The 25,968-nt window shown below is 36.4% G+C and overlaps 1 protein-coding gene across 3 annotated transcripts in view; it reads right to left on the bottom strand.

The window, feature by feature from the left end:
* Window positions 1–21,347, bottom strand: part of GCT (RNA polymerase II transcription mediator) — a 33,211-nt gene extending 11,864 nt beyond the window's left edge. For 2 of the 3 annotated variants that reach the window (XM_086437072.1, XM_086437074.1), the window contains exons 1-11: window positions 21,175–21,347; window positions 18,136–18,269; window positions 15,358–15,431; window positions 15,108–15,247; window positions 14,926–15,012; window positions 13,231–13,318; window positions 13,074–13,157; window positions 10,875–10,952; window positions 10,700–10,782; window positions 603–681; window positions 26–370 (exon numbers count right to left, since the gene is read on the bottom strand). The gene's annotated coding sequence lies outside the window, so the exon portion shown is untranslated. Of the gene's footprint in view, window positions 1–25; window positions 371–602; window positions 682–10,699; window positions 10,783–10,874; window positions 10,953–13,073; window positions 13,158–13,230; window positions 13,319–14,925; window positions 15,013–15,107; window positions 15,248–15,357; window positions 15,432–18,135; window positions 18,270–20,961; window positions 20,984–21,174 lie in introns of those variants that run through there. The other variant, XM_086437073.1, reaches the window with a different exon arrangement.
* Between the last annotated feature and the right edge of the window lie 4,621 nt (window positions 21,348–25,968).

Here is a 25,968-nt window from a genome sequence, read left to right as displayed (position 1 = left end):
GTTGACACCAAAATTGAAAACATGCCTTTTTAGAGAAGATCTAGCATACTCAGTATGCATGACAGGTACCACAACTGCCTCAGCCGGATAAATGAAGGTTCTTTCAAGAACTCGAAAATAATCGGCTGACCCGTGCTTCTGATCACCTCTTTCAAGGGCTACAGTGGGTGATTCGGCAAGATAATGCTTCGGGAAATTCTTGTTGAAATTAGAGTCGGACTGCACTGACTTGTCGTCCCCAGTGTCAGGGCAGCCAATTGTAACTTCAACATAACAACTTTGTCCCCTCAGCTGGCAACCCGAAGCTTGAGCAACGTTAAAAGGTATACTGAGAACAGTGGACCCATTTGAAGACTTAACCTTGCTGGAACTGTTAAACCATGCCAGAAGAAAATTAATATGAATTAGAAATTGCTTCCAGCTTCATTTATCCTTTTTATTTTGCTTTTACTCCCTCTTTTTCTTGGTATGTAACAAAATTCCATAGTAATATTGCACATTGGTAGAGAAAATTCAAAGTCAGAGAAGAGAATTTCCATCCAGTTCATCACAACCCGAAAAACAAGAAGAAATGCTGAAAGCAATCGAAATCAAAGATCTACCTGAAATACACTTGCTTCACAAGATCACTTGGACAGCATCCAGTAAGTCTACCTCGCAACCCATGTGGAGCAATAATAACTGCCAAAAACTCCATCACCATAACCAATTACTAATGGAAACAATAGGAAATATTACATATAAACAGAGGTAATGTATCAATCAAAATATATTTATATTATAGCATTAAAATCTGCAGAATATCTAGCTCTTTTCAGTATTTAACATACAGCTAAAGGAAGATTTAACAACAGCAATCTTCTACGTACAAATCGCTGAATTTATATCATCGAAAGGATCCTTTTGGCATGGATCATATGTGATTTGGTATAATGTATCGAACAGTGGACTATTATCAACAGTTTTGTGATTCTTTGAAGATCTAGTTTTCCAGTGGAAATTGATTGTTACTTCTGACAAGAAAATTGTGTTGATCTTTCTGTTTGTTGTTTTTGTTCAATTTGTTTATTTTGTTGTTTCAATGTTCTTTTCTTTTATTTTATTTTTTGATGGATAAAAGAATTTATTAAGAAGCGAAAGGGGGAGGGGGCAAGGTGACCAACCTGAATAAGATACAAAAAAACAAAAAAAACAAAAAAACAAAAAAAACAAAAAAACAAAAAAAAAAAAGAACAGAAAACAGAATCAGCCCCACGACAACCTAAGGGGGCTCTAAGTTACAAACTAAATCCCCCCAAACAATGAAATCCTCGAAGAAAATACCCTTGAACAACTTTCCCCACAAGTTAGAAGGCAAAAACAGAGATTATTATGTCTTGGAGGGAACTCTCCTCGTTTTCAAAAACACAACAGTTCCTTTCCTTCCAGATGCTCCACCACGTTCCAAAGAGTAAAATGCTCCAAAGAATACACTTGGATCTAGGAAAATGGCATCCCTAATAAAGCCACGACTAAAACAACCACCTCACTGAAGAAGGAAAGCACCCAATCAGCCCAAACAAAGACAAAAAATGAGAGCCCAAACAGACCAAGCCAGAGAGCAATACAGCAAAGTGTGATCGACTGATTCCCCATCTTCCTTACACAAGCAACAGTAATTTGGAGTAGTGAACCCCCCTTTAATAAGCTGATCCAAGGTGGTCATCCTCCCCAGAGAAACCACCCAAATGAACACCGAAATCTTGGTAGGAATCTTACTACCCCAGACAAAAGAGTTATCAAAATCACGCCCCAGAGCACAGAATGATGTACTGCACATAGAAGAAACTGAAAAATTCCTGGTTTTGGAGCCTTCCGAAACACGCTTATCTTCTTCTTCCGCATTCATCATGATACCCCCAATCCCCTGAACCAAGTTGCTCACTCTCCAATTCCCAGTCATTGAAGGATCTTATGAAGCCAATGTCCCAAGCCCTTTCATCTCCTTCAAGTCTTAAGAAGTTGGAGATAGCCTGACCTTTCTTAAGAGACAACCCATACAGATTTGGATATTGGTCCTTCAGGGGAAGGTCCCCACAACAAAGATCCTCCCAAAATCTCACTTATTTCCCTTGGTTTGCTAAAGCTCCAGGAATTCTGTATTTTTCCTTTTTCATACTAATGGTATCTCCTTTATCCATTAAAAAAGAGGTCTTGGCCTATTTTATCATCTAATATATATATATGAAAGTGTGTTCTGCTTAATGCTCCTTGCATAGAATTGGCAGCCACGCCCAGTAAAGTTGGAGAATGATTTTTATTTTATTTTATTGATAGGTGTAAAATCTTAACAACCAAAATAAAGCGACATTCAGGAAGTCGATCAGACCAGCCAATTACTTACCTAAACAAAAAATCTTCAAAGACACAATCAAACTCCTTAAATACTTTATACTGAAAAAACATCAACCCAGAACACTAGTAGTGAGTACTGACATCCTGTAGAGTTGACCCTTCCCAATAAAATAAAAATTAAAAAATAGATTTTCCTTTCCTTCCAGATACCCCAAAACACAGCAAAAAGGTTCAAACTCAATAAAATCCTTCTATGGAATAAAGGGTAAGGGTGCCTTCTTCGAAATTAGAGATGATATCTAACTGGGACAGCACCAAAACATGTGGAATAGGAACTGAAATGAGCCCCCACTTCATAAATTAAATTGCAAGGGAGAACCAAATGATTAATAAATTCGCCACTAGTTTCAGAAAAAGTGCAGAAATTTTCAGAAGTAATACCCAGAACAATGATGTTATCCATAGTTAGGATTCTCTCTAAAACAGCCAACCAAATGAGCTACCTTGGATGGGACCTTGGAACCCAAATATCCAAAGATTTGGGGTCAATTAAATGAATCTATTCCTTCATTCCACTCTATCCAAAGCCGAGTCTTTAGTTATTGAAAGTGAGTTCAAATCTGCTTTCACAGTTTCCACCCATGTTATTTTGGGTCATCTTCTTGCTCTTTTGGGACCTTCAACTTGAATTTTTCTTCTAACTGGGGTTGTAATCGACCTTCATCGAACCCACCAAACCATCTCAATCAACTTTCTCTTAATTTATCGCCTATTGGAGTTGCTCCTGCATTTTTCCATACACATTCATTTCTAATTTTATTCAATATCCTCGACTCTGTTATGCTTAATTTATTAGTATGAGCTTCTTGAACTGTCAAGCATTCATCTCCACAGAGCGTAACTGGTCTTACTATTGTCTCATAAAATTTCCTTTTAATGCAATTGGTGTGTGTTTATTACATAACACTCCAGAAGTGCACCTCCACTTTAACCACCTAGCTATGATTCTATAGGCAACATTGTCATCAATCTCTCCGTCCTTATGTATAATAGACCCGAGATGACAAAAGAAGTTGCTCTGGGGTATTTTTTAAACCATAAACTTTTACTAGACATTCCTCTTCCCAGGGGGCCAGTACTAATTTAATTCCACATACTTATTTTAACGCCCCATACAACTACAGCTAGAAATTCCAAAGGCAAGGCATGCACTGGGGAATGGTAAAAAGATTTAATCTGAAAGAATCCATCCCGAATTCTAACCCACTTGTCAGTCATGATCCAAATGATTGACAATTATGAGAGAGATTTAGCTAGTAAGGTCGGATATTGATCCGACCTCCCAATCATTAAAGCTTTTTCCGAAATTAAAACCCCAAAACAAGCCACCCACGGCCCCAATTCCTAAAATTATATATTGGCAACCTCTTCTTTGATGAGAAAGAGAACACAAATTTGCAAATTACTGTTCAAGAGGCGAAGAACCTCATCAACGATCCTTCTAAAAGCATACCCTAGTTCATCTCCCTATCCTGAAGGCAAACCTACTTCGAAATTCTGAAATAACTTTAAGATGTCTGTTGAATAACTCTTATTTTATTAGTTTACAGATTATTTGTCCTTTTTAATCTTTTCACTTATTAGACCATGTAATCTCCTTTAAAAGCCTAATTAAGGCTTAGTAATAAAGAACTTTGACTGTTCTCTTATTTTCAACTTGGTATCAGAGCCTACCTCCATCTCCTCTCCTTTCTTCTTGTTACAATCCCATCGCACAACCCCTCTCTTAAATCCACCTCACAACCTCTCGGTCTAGTCTAAATCATCACCCCTACAGGGGTTGTTTTACTCTATCCCTAATCGCAACATGCGATAGGGTCATTAAACCTCATTGAAGCTTTACAGCAACAACAAGGTCGCTATTCTTAGACCAATCGATGGTCTAAAGACTTGCGGCAACAGTTTTTTAGGTCGTTTGCAACAGAAACTTGCAGCAGGACTACTTTTTTTTTTTTTTTTTTTTTTTTGGAGCAGGGCAGGGGTCTTATTTGGAACCCACGCCTGTTGTTTGGTATCTGCGATCAGCATAGAGTTGCTGTTTTTGGTCTGCAATCAGCATAGGGTTGTTGTTTTGGTCTCTACGATCAGCATAGGGTTGTTGTTTTGGTCTGCGATTAGCATAGAGTTGTTGTTTTGGTCTCTGCGATCAGCATAGAGCTGTTGTTTGGTCTCTGCGATCACCACAAGGGTGTTATTTAGAGTCTGCGACCAACATAGTGATGTTGTTTGGTATCTACGATCACCACAGGGGTGTTTGTTCGCAAGCTACGACCAGCATAGAGGCTGTTTGAAGCCTGGTTTCACAGCACAGGGGCTGTTGTGATCCTAGCACAAGTTTGCTTGAAGGCTGCAGTCGTATAGGGGCTGTTTGAAGACTGTACTCACAGCACAGGTGCTGTTTGGAGCCTATATTCACAGCATTTTTTGGGGGGTTGCAATTTTTTTTTTTTAATTGTAAGTCGTTCCCTTGTCCTCTTCGAACTCCCTTCAAACCAAAGTACACAGACTCTTTAATGACATCTGAGACTTCCTCTTCCTCGATCACTAGTACTAGTAATGGATCGAGTGGTCCTCCTTCTCACTCGACCGACTTTCCAGGTATTCAAATTACTACAGTAAAATTAGATGGTCCGAATTATCTCCTTTGGGCACGGTCAGTTGAAATGTTCATTGGTGGAAAAGGAAAAATTGGTTACTTCACAGGAGTGGACAAACAACCTGCACAAACGGATAGTTCTTACTCACATTGATTTGCTAATGATTCTATGATCCGTTCTTGGCTGGTCACTTCTATGCAACCACACATTGCGGCTGGTTTTATGTTTTCCTCGACAGCAAAACAGATATGGGATTCCGCAAAGAGCATTTATTCGCAACGTCAGAACAACTTCAGAATTTTTAACTTGGAGCGTGAGATTTCTCGTCTTTCACAAGAAGACTCTTCAGTTACCACCTACATATCACAGCTGCGTGCTCAGTGGGAAGAGCTGACTTTCTATTCCTCGTCCTATGCCTGGAAGGATCATCTTGATGAGACATTATATTCGTCGATTCTGGATAAGAACCGGATTTTTCAATTTATAGCTAGTCTCCAGGATGAGTTTGAGTATGCGAGAGTTCATTTATTGGGTATGGATCCCTTTCCGTCCCTACAAACCGCCTATTCGTCTGTCTTGGCTGATGAGAGTCATCACGCTGCTGTCCTACCTCATTCTTCTGGGGATCACTCCGCTATGCTTACTCATCTATCTTCACCGCAATCCTCCAGTGGGTCTATGCCTACCCGTCAGCGACATAAGTGTGATCATTGTGGAAAGTTAGGTCATGTGAAGGCTCGATGTTATGTACTTCATGGTCGTCCGAATCAGCAACGTCAACAATTTCAACGACCTTCAGCTCATGCAGTTTCTCAGTCGACTACTGATATGGCACCTCCCTCAGCTAGTACATCTTCATCCGACTTGGTATCTCTTTCCCAGGCTGAGCTTGACAAGTTCAGGAAATTCTTCAATCAGATGGAAACCTATCTCAGCCGATCTCTACATTCGCTCACTTAAGTACTGTTACATCTGCATATAGTGTTTCCACCACTTCCTCACCATGGATCATTGATTCTGGTGCCTTCGATAACATGACCAGAACGTCCTCCCTATTTAATACTTATAGTGTTAGTTCTGGTCATCGCAAGGTTCGTCATGCTGATGGTTCTTTATCTTCTATAACTGGTCAAGGTCATGTTCCTGTTACATCTTCTTTATCCTTGACTAATACACTGCATGTTCCTCAACTCACTACTAATCTTATATTTGTTAGTAGCATTACCAAAAATTTGAATTGCAGTGTAATTTTTTATCCCTCTCATTATGTCTTTCAGGATCTAGGGTCGAGCAGGACGATTGGCACTGAACGTGAAGTGAATGGACTGTATCTTTTGGACGTACCCAATTTACCTAGCACCCATTCTGCTTCCCAGATTAGTAGTAGTAGTAGTCAATCTAATAAGACTCTTGTAATGCGTTGGCACTTACGCTTAGGCCACATTTCTTTTGGATATTGGAAACACATGTTCCCTATTTTATTTAATAATAACAATTTACTTGATTTTTCTTGTGAAACTTGTCAAGTAGCTAAACATGTGCGTTCTTCTTATCCTGTTAGTATGACTACTACTGCACCTGATATATTTGACCTAGTTCATTCTGATGTGTGGGGTCCTTCCCCGGTCACATCCACTCTTGGTTTTCGTTATTTTGTCTTATTCATTAATGACCATAGTCGTACCACTTGAGTCTATCTTATAAAACACAAGAGTGAAGTTTTTGGGATTTTTAAACAGTTTCTTGCTATGGTTCATACCCAGTTTAGTCATACCATCAAGACCTTCCGTTCTGATCATGGTACTGAGTACACCTATAGTGAGGTCTTAAAACTTTGTTTAGATTCTGACATTGAGCATCAAATGTCCAATGTTAAAACCCCTCAACAGAATGGTCATTCAGAAAGGAAAAATCGTCATATTCTAGAGTTAGCTCGTGCTATCTCTATTGGTATGAACGTGCCACCGTCTTATTGGGCCGATGCAGTTCTTACTGTTGTTTATCTTATTAATCGAACTCCCTCCCGGGTTCTTCAGTTTGCCACGCCCCTTTCTCAGCTCTGTCAGGATCGTCCCCTATTTCCCCTTTCTCCGCGTGTGTTTGGGTGCGTATGTTTTGTTCAAATTCTTGACCAAACCCGTACTAAACTTGATCCTAAAGCTATAAAATGTATTTTTTTGGATTATTCCTCTACCCAGAAAGGCTACCGGTGTTATCATCCTCCCTCTCGATGGCGTTTCATTTCTCGAGATGTTTCCTTCTTTAAGCATACCCCATATTATAATGGGTCCGTTGGCACTCACTCTGAATGGTTTCCCCTAAACTCCCGGGATGATCCCCTCCCTGATTCATTTCCTCTTCCTTTACCAGTTCTTCCCTCTCCACCTTTTTTCAGTTTGTCACCCCCTCCTCTGCAGGTTTACTTACGGCGTCCACGCGATACTACCATCACTTCTCTGTCAGACCATCTCGCCTCCTTGCCTTCAGATCCGCTTCCTTCTGTTCCCTGTGATGATCGTCCTATTGCCACTCGTAAGGGTAAGCGTACTTGTACTTATCCTATTTCTAATTTTGTATCTGATTCTGCACTCTCACCCTCCTATTGGAGTTTTCTTGCCTCTGTTTCCGTTGTTTCTCTTCCTCCAACTGTTGCAGATGCTATTATCCATCCTGAGTGGCACACAGCTATGATTGATGAGTTGAATGCTCTTGAAAAGACTCAGACTTGGAAAATTGTTCCTCTCCCGCCTGGAAGGAAAGCTGTGGGATGTCGCTGGGCTTTCACACTTAAGCATAATCCAGATGGTTCAATTGCTCGGTATAAGGCCCGTTTGGTGGCCAAAGGTTATGCTCAGACTTATGGGATTGATTATCAGGAGACTTTTGCTCTGGTTGCCAAAATGAACACCATTCGCGTTCTTCTTTCTATTGCCGCTATCAGAGGCTGGCCTCTCTACCAGTTAGATGTCAAGAATGCATTTCTCAATGGTAATCTTCAGGAAGAGGTTTATATGGTCCAACCTCCTAGGTTTCTTACCTCTGCTTCTCCTACACATGTCTGTCGTCTTCGCCGTTCTCTTTATGGCTTGAAGCAGTCTCCTCGCGCATGGTCTGAATGCTTTACTAAGGCCATGCATCAGTTTGGTTTCCATCAGAGTTCTGTTGATCACACCCTCTTCTTACGTCACTCCCAGGGTAAAACTGTCGTTCTGATTGTTTATGTTGATGATATTGTTATTACTGGAGATGATGATCATGGCATTTCTGAGGTCAAAAATTACTTAGGCCGTCAATTTGAGATTAAGGACCTTGGGCATCTTCGCTATTTTCTGGGTATTGAGGTTGCGCGGTCTCAATCTGGTATATTTATTTCTCAGCGAAAGTACATCTTTGATTTACTCAGTGACTCTGGGCAGCGTGGTTCTCGTCCCGCTGATACTCCTATTGAGCAAAATCACAGGTTGACTGATTCTGAGGGGGAGCATGTGTTGGATATTGGGCAGTATCAGCGACTTGTGGGCAAATTGATCTATTTGTCTATGACTCGTCCAGACATTGTTTATGTTGTTAGTGTTGTAAATCAGTTTATGCACTCGCCTCGAACATCTCATCTTACTACAGTCTATCGTATTCTTAGATATCTTGAGGGATGTCCTGGTCGAGGTATTTAGTTCAGTAATCATGGTCATTTTCGTGTTGAGGCATGGACAGATGCAGATTATACTGGTTCAGTGATTGATAGGCGTTCTACTTCTGGGTATTGTACTAAGGTTGGTGGCAATTTGGTCACTTGGCGTAGTAAGAAGCAGGATATGGTTTCTCGGTCCAGTGCTGAGTCAGAATACCGAGCTATGGCACTTGGAGTATGTGAGTTATTGTGGCTCAAGACCTTACTAGCTGATTTGTGTCTTCCAGTGACAGCCCCTTTTTCACTATATTGTGATAATAAGTCAGCTATTAACATAACGGCAAATCCGGTTCAGCACGATAGAACGAAGCATATTGAAGTTGATCGACATTTCATTAGAGAGAAGATTGTTTCTGGGCAGATTTGTACTCCCTTTGTTCCTACATCGCAGCAACTTACTGATATTCTTACTAAAGGTGTCAACAAAGCCGCCTTTGAAGGTGTCTTGTCCAAGTTGGGCGTTGCTGATATCCACGCACCAACTTGAGGGGGAATGTTGAATAACTTTTTTTATTATTTTACAGATTATTTGTCCTTTTTAGTCTTTTCACTTATTAGACCATGTAATCTCCTTTAAAAGCCTAATTAGGGCTTAGTAATAAAGAACTTTGACTGTTCTCCTATTTTCAACTGTCTTTCTTTCATACCTAAAATATTTCTCCCTGCATTTTGCCTAGATAAAAAACCTCCACAGCCACTTACACGAAGAGTTGAATTTATGATCCCCATACTTCAAAAATCTAAATCCCTATACTTTTTGGCGAACATATGAATTTCCAATTTAGTAGGTGAAACTTCCACTTACCATCCTAGTCACTCCATAAAAATGCAAAAAAATATATTCAAATACATTTCCACCCTCTAGGTATCGTGAATAGTGACAAGTAGACTAGGATGCTGGGAAGGATACTTCGATTGAAGTCACGTTCCCCTCTAGAAAGGTATCTCATCTTCCAAGAGCTTAAAGTGTTTACCTACTCTTTTTATCATTGGATCCCATACAGCTTTACTCTTGTAAGTCACCCCCATAGGTAGACCAAGTTGTGTGTGTCAAAATTCAGAAGCAAATGAGCCAATGATTCGCAAATATACCAGCATGTAAAAAAAGAAAGAAGTGAGATGATATAAAAGTGAAATTCAAGATGTGAAAGAAGATCAAAATGATACCATTCCAAAACAGTAGTCAAAAAATGGCAGAGCATGTGACAGATGAAGGCAATGCCGTGAATATCACCAATTGAATAAAAGATGATGAGGGTTTTCAGTAGAGGATGGCTGATTACAATGACAACATTTGTGAATAGCTGGTCTTTTATTTTCTTTTTTCCCACCATACTTTCAAGAAGGCCAATGACGTAATAGTTTCACTCACTAAAAGTGGCATTTAAACAAGATTTCTACATGGTAATCCTCTTCCCTAACTTTTGTATCTTTTCCTCTAATGAGTAGTCATTTATCAAATGAAAAAGAAATAAGAAAAAATAATAAAATCAACAAAGAACTTTTCAATGTTATCGTGGAGGTTAATTAGGCAAGGCAAGCTCTTTGGAGAATCATAAAGTCCAGATATATCCAATATTCTAGTGTGATTTTCAACATTATCTTTGGAGCTCCATTAAGCAATTCAAATTCACGGTGAACCAAGCAGATGTTTTGAATGCTCTAGAGACTAGGTCCACAACAACTCAAACAGATCATGAACAGTTTGAGCGTCAACCATTATGAGCCACTTATGCAAATAACTTGATCAAGTTACACCTCACTTCATATAAAAGTAATGCCTTAGCATTAACACTCAATGTTAAGATCTTTGAGCTTCAACAGCTAAGAATTTCTTCTTTTGATATCCATTCATGTTTTAAGAATTGATACAAAAATAACTACAGCATAAATAGACACTAAGTTCAAACCGACCCACCCAAAAAATAAAATAGAGAATAAAAGGAAATTGGAGAATTATATCTCTTCACAATCCAATTTCGTTGAGATAAAAACTCTTGAAAGAAAAAAAAAGGATTACCAGGAAGCCTTCTTCCAAACTTATTAGAAGAGCGACGTCTTAATACCCTTTCCATGTCAACAGAAGAAAGAGCCCGGATACGCCTAGAGACAAGGGAAAAATATATGCATGTCAAATTGTTGGTTATAGAATGGATTATACAGTTAAAAATAATAATATGCCAAACCAAACGAACTTTGCAGATATTATGACATGCACGAAGATTGCCTCCTCAGTCGCTGAAAAGATAAACTCAATTGCAGGTTGCAATCTCCTATAATAAATAAAAAAAACAGAATTTGAGGTTTAATTAGTTTTAAGAAAAAAAGAATCGGGAAGAGGCTAAACCAATTTGCAAGAAACAAATTAACAATAAGTCACCTATAAAAGACAAGAAACTTACTTCTAATGAATTAAAAAAATAAAAAATAATAAGGTTGACAAGATATATGAGAGTGCATTTGCGTGTTTGCTTGTATGTTTCTGTGTATGTTAGTATGCATTCACAAAAGCATATACAAGGACAAACATGAACCCATGGTGCGGGACATTGGGGCAATGATCTTGCTTGTGAATAACAATCCAAAATATGTGCTGCAGTAAACCGGTGTTGAGGTGGAATAATAATAAAAAACTGTACCATGGAACAAATCAAAAGAAACAGAACTATCTACCCAGTGGCAAACAAGAACAAACGAGATCAAGACCAATATATATCATACACACCAACATATTGTAGCTAAAACACAATCAGACTTATCAACATAGATTTGACAATTCATTGATCAAAACAGAATATATACAGCATAAATTAAATCATTAACAATTACTGGACTAGAATGTGATGACTTCCAACCTTACAATTATACAGTATATAATAAGTCGATCAATATAAAGGAGAAGTCATAAACATGTGATAGGAAGATTAATAACCATCCTCTTTGAACACAACATGCAATCCTTAGTAAAAACAACTTAACTGGTCAAAAAATATATATATATATATGGATGCTTCATGGTGAGATCCTTGTATCATACAAGCGTGTTGAATCATGACAGTGGTTTTCCCCATTCCTTCTGAAGTTGGAAGGTTCCATTGAAGGTCTCCTTCTTTGTTTGGTCTACTGCTCTTGGCAAGACCCAGACTTTGGACCAACTCATTGGGAGGGGTTTTCTCTCTCCCAAGTTCTGTAGACTTTGCGAGGAAAGCAGGAAATTGACCGTTCATGTTCTTATTCACAGCGATTTTGCTCATCAGATTTCGTCGCATTATTTGTCGTTATTTGGTGTGGGCAGCTGCTTGCCTTCTTCTGTTCATGGTCTTTTTTTGTCTTGGTTGTTTTAGGGCAGCTCATTCTCAAAATCAAAATGCACTTTTTTGGGTTTGGTTCCCTTTGTCATCTGTTAGAACCTCCCGGAGGGAAAGGAATGGGTGTGTTGTAAAGGAAAGGAGTTGTCCATGCAGGATTTTATTATCTCTTTGATGGCTTTGTTGTTCTTTTGGTTTAAATTATTTAAAGAATTTAGGGGAATTTTCTTTGAAGAATTTCTGTAAGATGGGATAGGGTGTGTAATCTCGACATGGGGTAGTTTGTTGTGCCAGGCTCCCTAGGTTGGGCTGTTGTCTTTGTTACATTGTTTGTTCTCCTTCCGGGTTTTTTAATGAAATATCGACCCCCCCACCCCCTTCTAATAAAGTATCTTTACTTATAAAAGAAATGCACTACAATTCCAGAAAAAGCATAAATAAAACTTCATATGGAAAATATGATTGATCAACATCATGAAATGTTGGATTAGCCACACAACACTTAACGAGAACATTGTAATAAAATCACAGAAAACAATCACCACACTATCTTCATTCCGTTTTTTCTAGGGTAAAAAAAAAAAAGCACTCTTCAAGTCAGAAAATTTGAACTATGACCAAGTATTCAAGGCAAGCGATCAACAAAAGCTAGACAGATGAAGAGAAAAGACAAACATGTCATTCTTATAAATAAATAAAAAATGGGGGTGGGGTAATAAGCAAGTCAGTATCCATGGCAAGAAAGCTGAGAGCAATAATAATAGCCAAAAGGATTTTCAGCATAATTTAAGTGTCAGGTAACTCCAATCCTACCTTAGCACTAAACCTCAACCACAAACAAATATAAAAATATAAACGCTTCAGTGAGTCAACCAAACTCAAACAAATAATTCCATGCAGATTTCCTTTGGTCACCAAAAGAATAATTATTCACAAATATGAACATCGTAAGATACCACTCACTGAACCACAAGAATAAAGTAGCATAAAATTAGCACTGAACCATTTTAAAACAGAGAGAAGAAAATAAAATTAAAGGCACTAAAATAGTAGGAAAACTCCAACTTCGGGTGTCCGTTACCAAACCTGAAAAGTTTTTCACTTTGGGAAAATGGTTGGCATCGTGCAAAAACATCTCCATATCTCAAATAAGAAATCCCTCGAAGAGCTCTGTCATTCCACAAAAATGTATGTCATGCTACAATCATGGAAGTTGTAAAAAGAACAAAGTAAGAGTGTCAACCTCTCTATGCAATTCCGTAGAGCCTGAGATAAAGCAGCTGCAACCTCTTCCGAATCCCCAGGAGCCAACCAGAGCCCAGATCCAACAACTTGGATAAAGCAATCAAATAGTATTAGAGAAAGATCCTGATAACGCGAACCTTTTTTAGAGCTGCTATTGGCAACCCAACTTTTACCCATTACACCCCAATTTATTAAGTTATTTATCGCACGCCAATTAAAGATTAAAACACACAGTTCAAACATTATAAAGGTTTGGCCCAACTTATAATCTCAACATTACAAAAAATTATAAAACTCGTTCAAACAATTTCAGTAGTTGTTTACAACTATGATTAGGCTCATATAAAATCCTAAACCTATAGCAAAAAAAAAATAAGAGAGCTGCTATTGGCACCCGCAATTTTACTTATTCTCAACAGTGTTTTAAAAACCGGACCAGACCAACGATTCGACCGGGTCACCAGGATTTTTAATTGTATCGGTTCGGTTCTATAAGAACCGACATAATGTTAAGAACTGCCGATTTTTCATAAAACCGATGGTTGAACCGTTTTAACCGTCCTTCCTTAAGGACCGGTTTTAATTAGTTCGAATTTTTTTATGTTAAACGAGATTGAATTGTAAGCTTTCAAGATTCATTCATAGATTCTCTTCCTAAAATTTAGTTAAATCGTACAAAATCTGGAAATTAGTTATTGTAGATTTATATTGAATCTTTTATTATCAGATAAATATAGAAATAAACTAAAACAAAAATTCTAAAAATCCATTAATTCTTAAATAATCTGGAAGTAAATTATTTTTTATTTGTATTGATTTTTTTATTATCAAAAAAATATGTTAAACCTACTAAAATAAAATTTTCAGATTTTATTTCTTGAATTTACTAAATTATTTTTATGTTTAGGCACTTCTTTAAATGGATATAAAAATTTCTTAAATCTTTAACTAAAACAATCTGACTATTGCTAAAAATTAGTTAAATCTTAGTAAATCTCGAAATTAATTATTTTATATTTTTATTGAATATTTTATTATCAAATAAATATAGAAACGTACTAAAACTGAATTTCTGGATTGAATTAATAAATAAAATCTGTAAATTCACTAAATTATTTGTATTATTTAGGGAACTTTAAATAAATACAAAAAAAAATAATAATAATCTTAACTAAATAAAAAATCTCCAATTATTTTTTATTTTGATTTAACTTTTTTAGTTATCAAATATAAGTTTAAAAAAATTCTTTAGGACTTTTACATAAAGTGAAAATTTGAAATTTTGACGGATATTGAATAAGCTTTGAATAAAATAAAGATTTGGGGGGGAAATTATCAGGTATTTTCTTGAGTTCTCTTTTGATGTTTATTTTATCATTATATAATTAATTAAATTAATAGAAATCAGTCAGACCAATTGAGCAAAATTTTGGTTCGATTACCGGTCCGGTTTTTAAAACATTGATTCTCAACCATTCACTTATTTTCTTTATTTTTAATTGGGGTGTAATAAGTAAAAGTTGAGTTGCCAATAGCAGCTCTCTTTTTTTTTTCTCTTTTGATAGCATTTATAATAACAATTGTCAAAAACCATGTAATATGGAAATACCAGCAGACCAGTATCAAGAGATACAACATCCAAAATATGTTATATATCTTATGACGCAAGAAAAATATCATAAATAAAAATTACCTCTTAACCTAGATACTGCAATCTGAGCGGTTTCAACAACAGATGAATGACGTCCGGGAAGAAAAAGCCAGAGTTTGATTTTCTCATCTATGCATTTTTCATATAAAAGGCTCAAGTAAGAGAACCACATACAATTTAAACACGGCATTAGTAAGTTTTAAGAGATTGCTTAAAATACTTACCGGGGTTGTGTATGCCCTGAGACGGATCCCAGGGCCCAACAAAGGAGCTGGTCCATGTGCTGAGAAATCCTTCCTTCTGTAACTGTACATGTGATGAAAGTACAAAAAAAGTAGCAGCATCTTTCGGCTCAGCTTTTGCACTAAAAAACCCATGAGTAATAGAAATTCAGAAACATATTGAGAATTATACAAAAGAGTAATATTTCACCAGTTTGGATAGAACACTAAGAAAATGTGATCGAGTTTTGACCTTTTCTCAGGCAAAGGATTCAGATCAGACTCGGAAGGGAGAAACTGAAACCAAGATATTTGATGTAGGCCTCCCTGCAAAAAATACCCAATAAGGTAAGAGTTATAGATTAGTATACATGATACAAATTAATCGTATAAAGGTGAAAATTGCAACCTGTGTAAAGGAAGCAAAGACCACGAGGACAGGAAGGATCTTCTAGTAATAAGGACACTTCACCTCGGAAAAAATTATTTTAAAAAAAAAAGAACACATGCTAGACACTAAAGATAACTGTCAAGATTTCACCTCACTCAGAAGACTTTTCTCAGACACCCTAATTAGATGGGAGAAAGTAGGCTCCTTAGAAGGCAGGTCTTGGAGAAGCAGTTTCTTTTTCATATAAGATTTAGTATAACACTAATGAAAAAAAGAAAGAAAATACAAGAACCTAAGAGATCAAGGAGACCTCAAACAATAATACAAATACAATAAATCATATGTATACTTGCACAACTAGAGCCATCCTGATACAAACCCAACACTTGTCTTCCCAAAATAAAATTATATCCCCTTCTCACCCACTTCAAATATCAGGCATTTGACAAGGTTGACGTAGACAACAGAAATGTCTCTCCATACACTGCAACCATAATATTAATGGGTGTTTCACTATCACAACTAAATTTCAGGTTCCATACTTAGCAAAGATGACATCCCTCCAAAAACTAGTGGCTTCCTCTCCAAATTTCTATATCCAACCCCGAAAGAGCTGCAATATGACTACCAGATTTCTAATCCTCAATCCTCCTTGACTTTAGGGACTGCACACCAACTTCCATTCAACCAAATGATACTTATGGATATCTTCCCTACCGTTTTATAAAAAATTCTTGTCCAATCTTCTCACGATGCCCATTTTACTTGAGAATAAAGACATAAGGAACCGAAAGTTTGCAGTGCTTTTTAATCAAAATCGACTTCCCCCATTTGGAAAGGTATTTTAGATTACTAGTACACCATTTTTTGAATCAAATCTTTCAATAACAAAGTCGCTTATGGGCATTAAGAAACTAGGGGAAAAGACTCAAGTACGTCAAAAGGAAAAAACCCAATATAACAAACCTAGGTACCAGCCCTACCCTCAATGTTCACTTCCCAACCTAAAAACTCTGCTTTTCAACAACATTAAGTCCCAAACCCATAATTGATTCAAAGCAGCAAAACAAAATCTCAATTCAAATGAGAAACCACTAAAAAGAGGAAAGTTCCACCTACAAACTATAAAAGTGAGAAATCTTAGGTCCTTCCAAATCAATGGCAAAAACATCGAAAGCTTCTCTATCAATTACCCTTGTGTCACGATTGTTCTCATTGAGATGCTAAATCACGTGGAAAGCAACATAACAACCATCTACAAAATCTCAATTCACATAAGAAACTCCTAAAAAGAGGAACATTCCAACTACAAACTATAAAAGTGAGAAATCTTATGCCCTTCCGAATCAATGGCAAAAACATTGAAAGCTTATCTTTCAACTGCCTTTGTGTCATGGGCGTTCTCGTTGAGATGCTAAATCACGCTGAAACTTGTCGGTGATGACTTACATGTAAGACAGAAAAGAAAAAAAAAACACGTGCACGGATGAGCACATGCCCCAAATACAACTTTATGATGGCAACTTAAACGACACAGGTTTGACAAATTAAAAGGACTCGTTACACGGATGCATCATAGGCACGCATGCTTGAACGTACTAGGCAACATCGATTCATGATAGGCACCTGCTCACTCATATGCACTTGGGAAAATGCTTGGCAACATCAACTCATACAAGGCACGTGCTCACTCATAGTAGTAAACTTCACCTACTCTGGTTTTGTCTTGTGGCACGGAAATATTATTCCACATCAAATAAGTTATCCAACTCCTTCACATCACAAACACCCGATTTGCTCGACGCTCGGTACGTGCATCATGCTACTCTCACCCAAGCTAGGGCCTGTTGACCAACAACTTCAAGTAGGAGATCCATTTGGACAGTGAGCTTGCTAACTTAATCAAGGATGTAAGGGTTATGCAGATGTCCTCCCCCCAAGAATATCCTCCTGCTTGGTCAGGGTTGTGCAGCCACTATCCATATTGTCCATGCAGTTGACAAGTATGTCATGCCAACAATGATCCTAGTGAGATGGGACATCTAAGCTTCGTTGAGCTCAATATATTCCTTTCGTGTACGTGTTATTGTCGGTGTCGATTGGTCAGCAAAAGACCCTCTCAGCATAGCTCCTGCTGAAATAAGACCTTGGAAGCTTTGCTCTAATACCCTTTTTCATGGTCGTACTCGTTGAGATGCAAAACTATGTGACACTTGAAGGTGATGACCTACAAGTAAACCTAAATACCCAAACACATACGCACATGGGCAATGGGCAAATGCAACTTTTACAAACAGTTACCAAACCAGAAGAGTGATGCCCTTCAAAAAAATGTGACAATTTGATCAGAGATCACTTACAAGTAACAACAGCTCCAACCGCACTCGATTCCCTTCCCACAAAGATGATATGGCCATTTTATTTTTATTTTTATCTAGGATGCATCCTATTTTTCTTTTGGTTAGCAAATGAAGATTGGAAAAGGTCTCTCAGGTCATAGTTTTCCCTCTTAGATTTAAAAAGATCCTTTTAAAACACTTACACTGGCATGAAATAAGAATTATTTTTTGAATTTAAGTTACAAAAGATCTTTTAAGATTAAAAAAGCATTTAAAGCAAGGAAAGAGTTAAGAAGAATACAATTTTGAAGACATTCGTCCACATTACTTGATAACACCAGCACTCGTTTTGTAAAGTGCTCCCCAATACTTTTATCTTATTCTATAAAACACAAATACAAGTCTCGAGCATATCTCTGCCCTTGCAAATAGATTCTGTAGAAAAAGAAAAAAATATTAGACAAGAAATTGTTTATTGACCATTGGATACATATATAATTCAAAAAATAATAAAGATACAATCATTAAAAATAAGTTATCTTATGCATGCACTCACTAGACAAAGGTGAAGATACAAACCCTCTATAAGAACTACTCCACAAGTTATGGGAAAGCATTCTTGGTTCAGACCTAAGGTTTGCACAAATTTAGAACAAGCTCTCTTTTTGTTCCTCACATTCTTCTCAACAGATCTCAATATATATATAGGGTGGCGTTCGGAGGCCCTAAAGAGAGCCAAACATTTTTTCAATGTATGGGTTAGAAGTTTTAGAATGAGCGGATTTTTTGTGAGGATGATCTCTATGATGAGGAGATCATCCTCGCCAAAAATCAGCCCATTCCGAAACTTCTAACCCCATCAAAAGTGATTTACAAAAATCGGAAGGTCCACGATTCTTCAACTTATAAACTAGGGTTAGAAGTTTCGGAATAAGCTGGGTTTTGGTGAGGACAATCTCTTCAGCGTAGAGATCATCCTCACAAAAAATCAGCTCATTCTGAAACGTCGAACCCCTATTTTGAAAAATGTTTGGCTCTCTTTAGGGCCTCCGAACGAACGCTTCCCATATATATAATAAATCAATTACTCATGATCTTAATGCAAATTGCAACTCCTCCATTTGTTAAGGTTAAGAAACTCGATGCAAATCCTACTAGGGAGGGGCTTGCTTGGTAAGTAACCATCCTCGTAATGGATTAGGAGGAGGATAATCAATTATCAACCTCATAATTGTTTCATAATGGAATTCGGTAAATTGAGATAATGGAATTTCGTAAATTCTTTCATAATCAATTATCTTTAAATGAAAAACAACAAATAGATTATTTTAGAAACAAAAAAATTGTTCAAATAAAGAAAAAGTAACTCTTAAGCGTTGTTCGGTACACCTACAAATCATCATAAAACATTGTAATTACATAAAAAAATTGGCAGTTTGCTATTTGCGGATGCTTGGTTGTAACATCGTAAAGTGGGCCATGTAAATCACTGTAGATATATGCGGGAAAAAAGGTTTCATAAAATGGTCTATTTAACAAGAAAATTTGGTGAGTGGCCAAGAAAATGAAAAAAATTATATATCAATCAAAAATCAGAATATTTAATTATTAAAATTAGTCATAATAACAAATTTAACTAAAAATATTAACAATTTACCATAAATCTCAGAAAAGTTGGTGAGGTCAAGAAAATATAATAAAAAAATTAGGCACTGAAATATTTAGTAATTAAATTGACATTATTTATTTACTTAAGAATAAATAAATAAAACTCATAATAAGTAGTAAAAAAATGTACCATAAATCTCAGTTGAGGCAACAATTTATTTTTTGTTTATGGACATAGAGACTGTGGTAGTAGAACAAAAAATAACAATAGATTGATGATCAAATGGGGACAATTATAGAATTGCAGATGCACTACATAAGTTTTATAATCCAATTGAACCCAATGTAGGTGGTACCACTATGAGCTAGAATGTTGTTTTTGAATCTTTGTGAAGAAAACTAGAGTATGAATTGATGTTATAAAATTGATTAGTTAGTGATCTATTTTATTTTCAAGGAAATTAGAGTTTACTAGATTATCAAAATCTTTTTCTCTCTCTAGTTATCTATAAAATTTAATCCAAAATCATGTGATATTGTAAAAGAAAGAAAAAAGGGTAACAAAAAATGTTTTATAGAAATTACCACACATGTTTTCTCATATAAACAATTTTTCACAGGAATCATTTTTAACTGCTTGGTAACTTTCCTTTCAGAATGGTTTTTGCCAAAATCAATTCTAATTAGAAAGGTTACAAAACAGCCCCAAAAACTCTTAAAATCCCTAAGCTCCATTAACTCGAAAAACAATTACTCATGACTCTAATATACAGCCCAAGAACAACATAAACATAGAAATTAAATCCCTTGTGAAAATTATATTCCTTCCGAAAACTAATTTACTGATTCATCTAAAATTGCTTCCTCCAACAATCATTCTAAACATGCACATAGCCAACGGAATGTCAACCCATTCATTCAGACCATCTCATGATAGTTCCTATCATTCTACTCATCTAATCCCTTGCACATCTATATTTCAAGAGGCCACCCTATATATTTGAGTTGTTCCACCAACTAAACAAAGTGAAAACTACATATTGAGACCCTTGTCATGCAAACAACTACTTCAACAACGCCTGAGTAACACCTTTCAATCACAAATATGTTTTTTCACCCCACTAACCATCTTTATAAATAAATAAAAATACAAACCACTCCTTAACATCTAAGGTGGAATCTAAGCATACACATTCATCGTATATGCACGCGTTCATAGTATCTATCAAAAAAAAGTATATGTATACCCATAAATATATGCACGCATTCAAAACACACTGTGACAAGCAAAAATACCATTAAAAAGTGCTCCCATATGATATGTCTATATACTTGATCATATAGGGTATATCTATATACTTGATCATATAGGGTATGTCTAAAATATGTCAAATTATATACTCAGATGAACAACAAACGAACATGGAGACTTACAAACAAAAAAAGTTAACATAGAGAGAGAGGGAGAGAGATAAATTTTTTAAGTGTTAAACGAAACCAAGTTCAAGCCTTGCATTACTTGTGGGATTCCACTGCATCGTATGCGATTTAGCTATATCTATGCAGCAAAGTGAGCTCGAATGGATCGAATCAGAGCTCATCCCCTACTTCTATCGATCGATCGCAGAATATAATAAAAAACGGGTACCACACTAAACTTAAACCCTAACCCTAGAAATATAAAAATCTTATTTTTTTATCTAGGAGAGAGAGAGAGTCGAAAAATTCATACCTGATGGTTGCTGGGCTGGTCCGAGCATCAAAATTCAGGAACCCGCGCTAGGGTTTTAGTTCTTGAACTCTTTAAGACGAAGGAGGACAAAAGTAGATCGGTTGTTATCTGTTAAGGGGTATCGACTTTTTTAAGAAAGTTGGTGTTGGCTCCCAAACTTTTACTTATTACATCCTAGATTCTTAAATTATTTGTCACACAAATTGAAGATTACACAACACACCATTCAATGAACATTATGGCACTAATTCAAACAATTTAAGTGGTTGTTCACATTAAGGTGGTGTGCCTCAATGGTAAGACCAATAACTTGACTATTTATTGATTAAAATGCCACATGTGTTGTGTGCGTCGGCCCAGGTTGGACTTGTCTTATGGACTACCTGATGGACCAGGTCCTAACCCTCTACCAACGGGTATATCATGTGTAAAATAATAAAAAAATATTGGACTCATATAAAATCCTAAACCTAAAAGTATAAATTTTACCAAAAATAGTGAGAGATATTATGGAAGGGAGGCGTTCGGATGCATGTGTTTTATCAGTTGTTTTAACAAAAGAAACCCGTCCGTTAGATATTATTGAATCGGACGGTCGAGATTGTTGATTTCGTTTAAGTTAAAAGTTATGGGCTTTTTACAGCGCCATCCCTCATCTTTGGCGTTATTAGTGCCACCTCCCTGAATGAAAAACAGCAATCAACTCGTCTTTTCTCTCCCAACCCTCGAACACAGAGAGCTCTCGTATGTTCTCTCTCGTCTGTCTCTCTAAACCTTCGAACCCCTCTCTCTCTCTCTCACTCTCGCTCTCGCTCCGCTGAAACCTCGAAACCATCATCTCTCTCGCTGCAACTCCATCGACGATAACCTCTCTCTCTCCCTCTCTCTCTCTCTCTCTCTCTCGCTCCGCTGAAACCCTCGAACCTCCTCACTCTCGCTCCGACGAAGCACGAACACGAACGGCTTCTACTAAGTTGCACTCTCTCGCTCTCACTGCAACTTTGTCTCACGAACACGAACGATCTCGATAGAACTGTAAGTTTGTTTTTATTTTGTTTTATTTTTTATTTTGAAATCTCAAACACTGTGGTAAAATTATTTGTATAATTTGATTTCCGATTTTATGAAGACAAAAAAATCCGAAATTATTTAGGTTTTTTTTTCGATTTTTTTTTTTTTTTGGGTTATTTATCACGAACGGCTCCTACTAAGGGGAGAGTAGTGAATTCAAACCAACCGCACAGCTGAATGCCTAAAAAAATAAAATATTAATAATCAAACACTTATAACTCAGCTTTTGTGAAATAGAAAAGATCTTTTGTGAAATATGAGCACATATTTACAGATTTCATCCTGGGCCTGGTTCACAAAAAATGAGATATGGTCTTCATCTATTTCACTATCGAATAATGGGAGCAGATTGTAAGTGGTTTTGTTTTGTTTGATTATTTGGCAGATAAGTTAACAACTCCCCCTTGATTTGAAATCATTTAGTTATTGCTTTGTTCTGATGCAATTGATGATACGACAGATATCCTGTTTCCATCATAAATGCACTAGATATTGGTTTTTATTTTTTGTTTTCTGTTATTGGCAGGGCTTTGCTTCATTTCCTTGATCCTGATAAGTTTAAGAATAAAGATGATTTTGTCAACAAATACAAGAATCTAAGTTCTTTCAATGAAAATGAAGTACAATCCTCACTTATCTTGCGTTCAAACTTCCATGGCATGGCCTTTTGTGAGAGAAGTTGGATCCATCTGTTAATTTTTTATTCTTCTACTTACACTAAAATCTGGAGTGGATTTTTTAGCTTGCTAATCTTCATATGGAATTGAGGCCTCACAATCTCCGAAGAGTTATAAAGGATGTGGAGAAGTCTTTGCCTCCTAAAATTGAACGCATTCTTAGGGTTGAAATGTCTTCCCTCTAGAAACAGTAAGCCCTTGCCTCTGATTCCATTGAACTATTGCAACTCCTTGTAATGTTAGCTGACTTGTGTATTTCTCTGTATTGTTACATACATCAAGGTATTATAAGTGGATTTTGGAATGTAACTTTCAAGACTTGGATCAATTCACTAAGCATACACACATAGCACCTAGGGAATCCCCCATTCTAATATACCAAATCTAGTATAGGCCATTATTATATATTATACGTGATTCCTTATTGCCCAATTTTACTACCATCAGATCAGATATGTTACCAAAACTCAGTCCACAGTGGTTTGAAGTAAATCCTAGAGATTAGATTTGAGTAGCTCGAGATCCTATGCTTAGTCTATCAAATGCAAGTATGCAACCACATGTCCGATCACGGTCAAGAATTACCCAGATGATGGTTTGGTTTGAAAAGGAGGTTTGTTTAGTGTGGAAATTTCGATGACTTCCCTATCCTTTTTTTTTTTATAAGTACCCTATCCTAGTATTCCAAAATGGCATATCAAAATACTTATAAGATCAACTTTTTTACAAATGTTATGGGATTCTTCAAGCACAAGGTTGTTTTATAGTTCCAGCTGTTTTGGACGAATATACTTGTGATTTTGATAATTTTCTTGTTATTGGTTTACTTGATCTGATTTGAATTTATTATTACTTCACAGAAAATTATAATTCTCGCATTGATATATATCTCTGATGCACATTTTGTGAAATCACTCACAATTGGTTTTGTCAGGTTTGTTATCAAGATGGGCAAGTTTTATGTTGTCTTTGTAGGGAGAAAGACCGGGATATTTTCCACCTGGGAAGAATGTCACCAGTACGTGGATAGATATCCGTCAGCTTGTTACAAATCATTTTCATCGTATGAGGAAGCCACAAGACACTTTATCGAAGATATGCGTAATCGTGATATAGTTGAAGAGAAATTCCATGAAGTAGATGATCAATTCCATGATTTGAAGCAAGAATTCTATGAAGTGGAGCATGTGGAATTCAAGAAAAAATCATATGTATTTAAGAGATTACATGTAATTTGTATAATTATTTTCATATTGTCTTTAGTCATGGGTATGTATTTTCTTTAAACTTAATAGATTTCAAAAGAATAATTGATTTTGGATCTTAATGAGTGAATGTATATTGTATATTGGCTTTAATTATTTATTGCCTTTAGTCTATCTTGCATGTAATTATTTATTGCCTTTAGCCCAACCTCATCACCACCCCTTGTTTGTTTGAGACCAGCTATCCTCTAGCAGATTTCATTACTAATATGCATTCCAACACGTTGAGTCATGTGGTTTCATTACCAAATATCAGGATTACAGATGAATGTTGTAGGATATTTAATGGGTATTTCGGAAACGCACTAAAAATGTTTGGAAGAACAGGTTATGATGTGGTTGAAGGTATTCACGAGACATTAAGAAATGGGTTTGAAAGATACATAAGTGAAACTTCTGGAAGAGACATACATGGTAAGTTCATGCATCATGATATTGGCATGGCTACAAAGAATGTTATTTGTGTACTTAAAATTTGATTATTCAGTCAAAATTATTGTTAAACGAAATATTCCATGGTTAGTGATTTCCACATGGTTAGTCAAAATTATTGGTTAAATTGCCTGTCAAGCCTTGTGCAACATGAGATTAATGATTTGACAAACAATTTTTGGACAATGAAGATGTCTTAGTGAGGATGACCCATTTTATGGTTGGATTGTCTCCCACATGAGATTCATGGACCTTATAGAAGAAATACACACATTGCAAAGCAACTTCGAAGTCGTTGGTTCAACTCCAGCCTACCCATCCCAAAAATAAAAAATAAATAAATAAATTGCAATCACAAGTTTAGACCAACTCTAAACATGAACTTAGTCTTGGACCAAATGTAAAACCTCTACCTGTCCACAAAAATAAACTAGTTTAACTCAAATTCTCAATAAAGACTAGGATTTGGCAACTATTTTGCCTTAAAGGCTTGGCCCATTCATTCCTTCCCAACTTTTTGTAGTTACATGGCTTCTTCCACACACTGTCTAGCATTTTTAAAGTGCAAAATATGTGAAAGCTATACAGGTGATTGTAGAATTATTTAACAGCTTGACAAAATCTCCGAGCAATCAAATGATGTACACTTTGGTTTAAATGTTTTCCAACCTCAACAATGTGCCAAACTACACATTCTCCGTTGGGTTGTGAACGTGATCACATACAAAAAAATAAGATAAAATAGGGCATGATGATTCTGATGCTTTAAGCTAAAGCAGCAGCTGCCATTGGAACCGATCTGTAGCATGCCCTCTTGGCTGCACGGACAATATCCTCAACCTGCACAAGGCAACACACATATCAGAAAAAAAAATGAAAAGAAAATGAGTTAGATTTTCACGATAGACTGAATTGGATATGCTTGATCTAACTAGGAAAATTCACAGAATGTCGTTGGTCCGATGCTTACAAAATATGGTTTATTCAGAGCATATTTGCTAGCATTTTTTTTCCAGCTGAGGGCAAAATCTTGGGAATAAAGTAAATTCAAATAGAGAAAAGAAAATCATAGTACATAAAGAGAGTTCAAAGTTGCAAAATTTTTAGTTCAGGATATATTCAACAGCCTTGACAGTGCCAATCACTATACATAACGATGCGTAATACACCCCATACGTACAGAAGAGAGATAATTTCTGAACTACCCAACAAACAAAAAAATTCAGTTATACCTGAAGTTGTCTCGATTTCGATTCACTATTTTCGAAGTGGGTATCTCGATTTCTAATTGAAATTCCTCAAAAATGGAAATTTCTTAACTACCCAACAAACAAAATTCAGTTATTCCT

This window comes from Akebia trifoliata, chromosome 3 (genome assembly GCF_017979445.1).
Source record: "Akebia trifoliata isolate Shusen 1 chromosome 3, ASM1797944v1, whole genome shotgun sequence".
Taxonomy (NCBI): Eukaryota; Viridiplantae; Streptophyta; class Magnoliopsida; order Ranunculales; family Lardizabalaceae; genus Akebia; species Akebia trifoliata.
The sequence above is the reverse complement of the archived record's forward strand: the minus strand, read 5'-3'. Positions and strand labels throughout refer to the sequence as shown.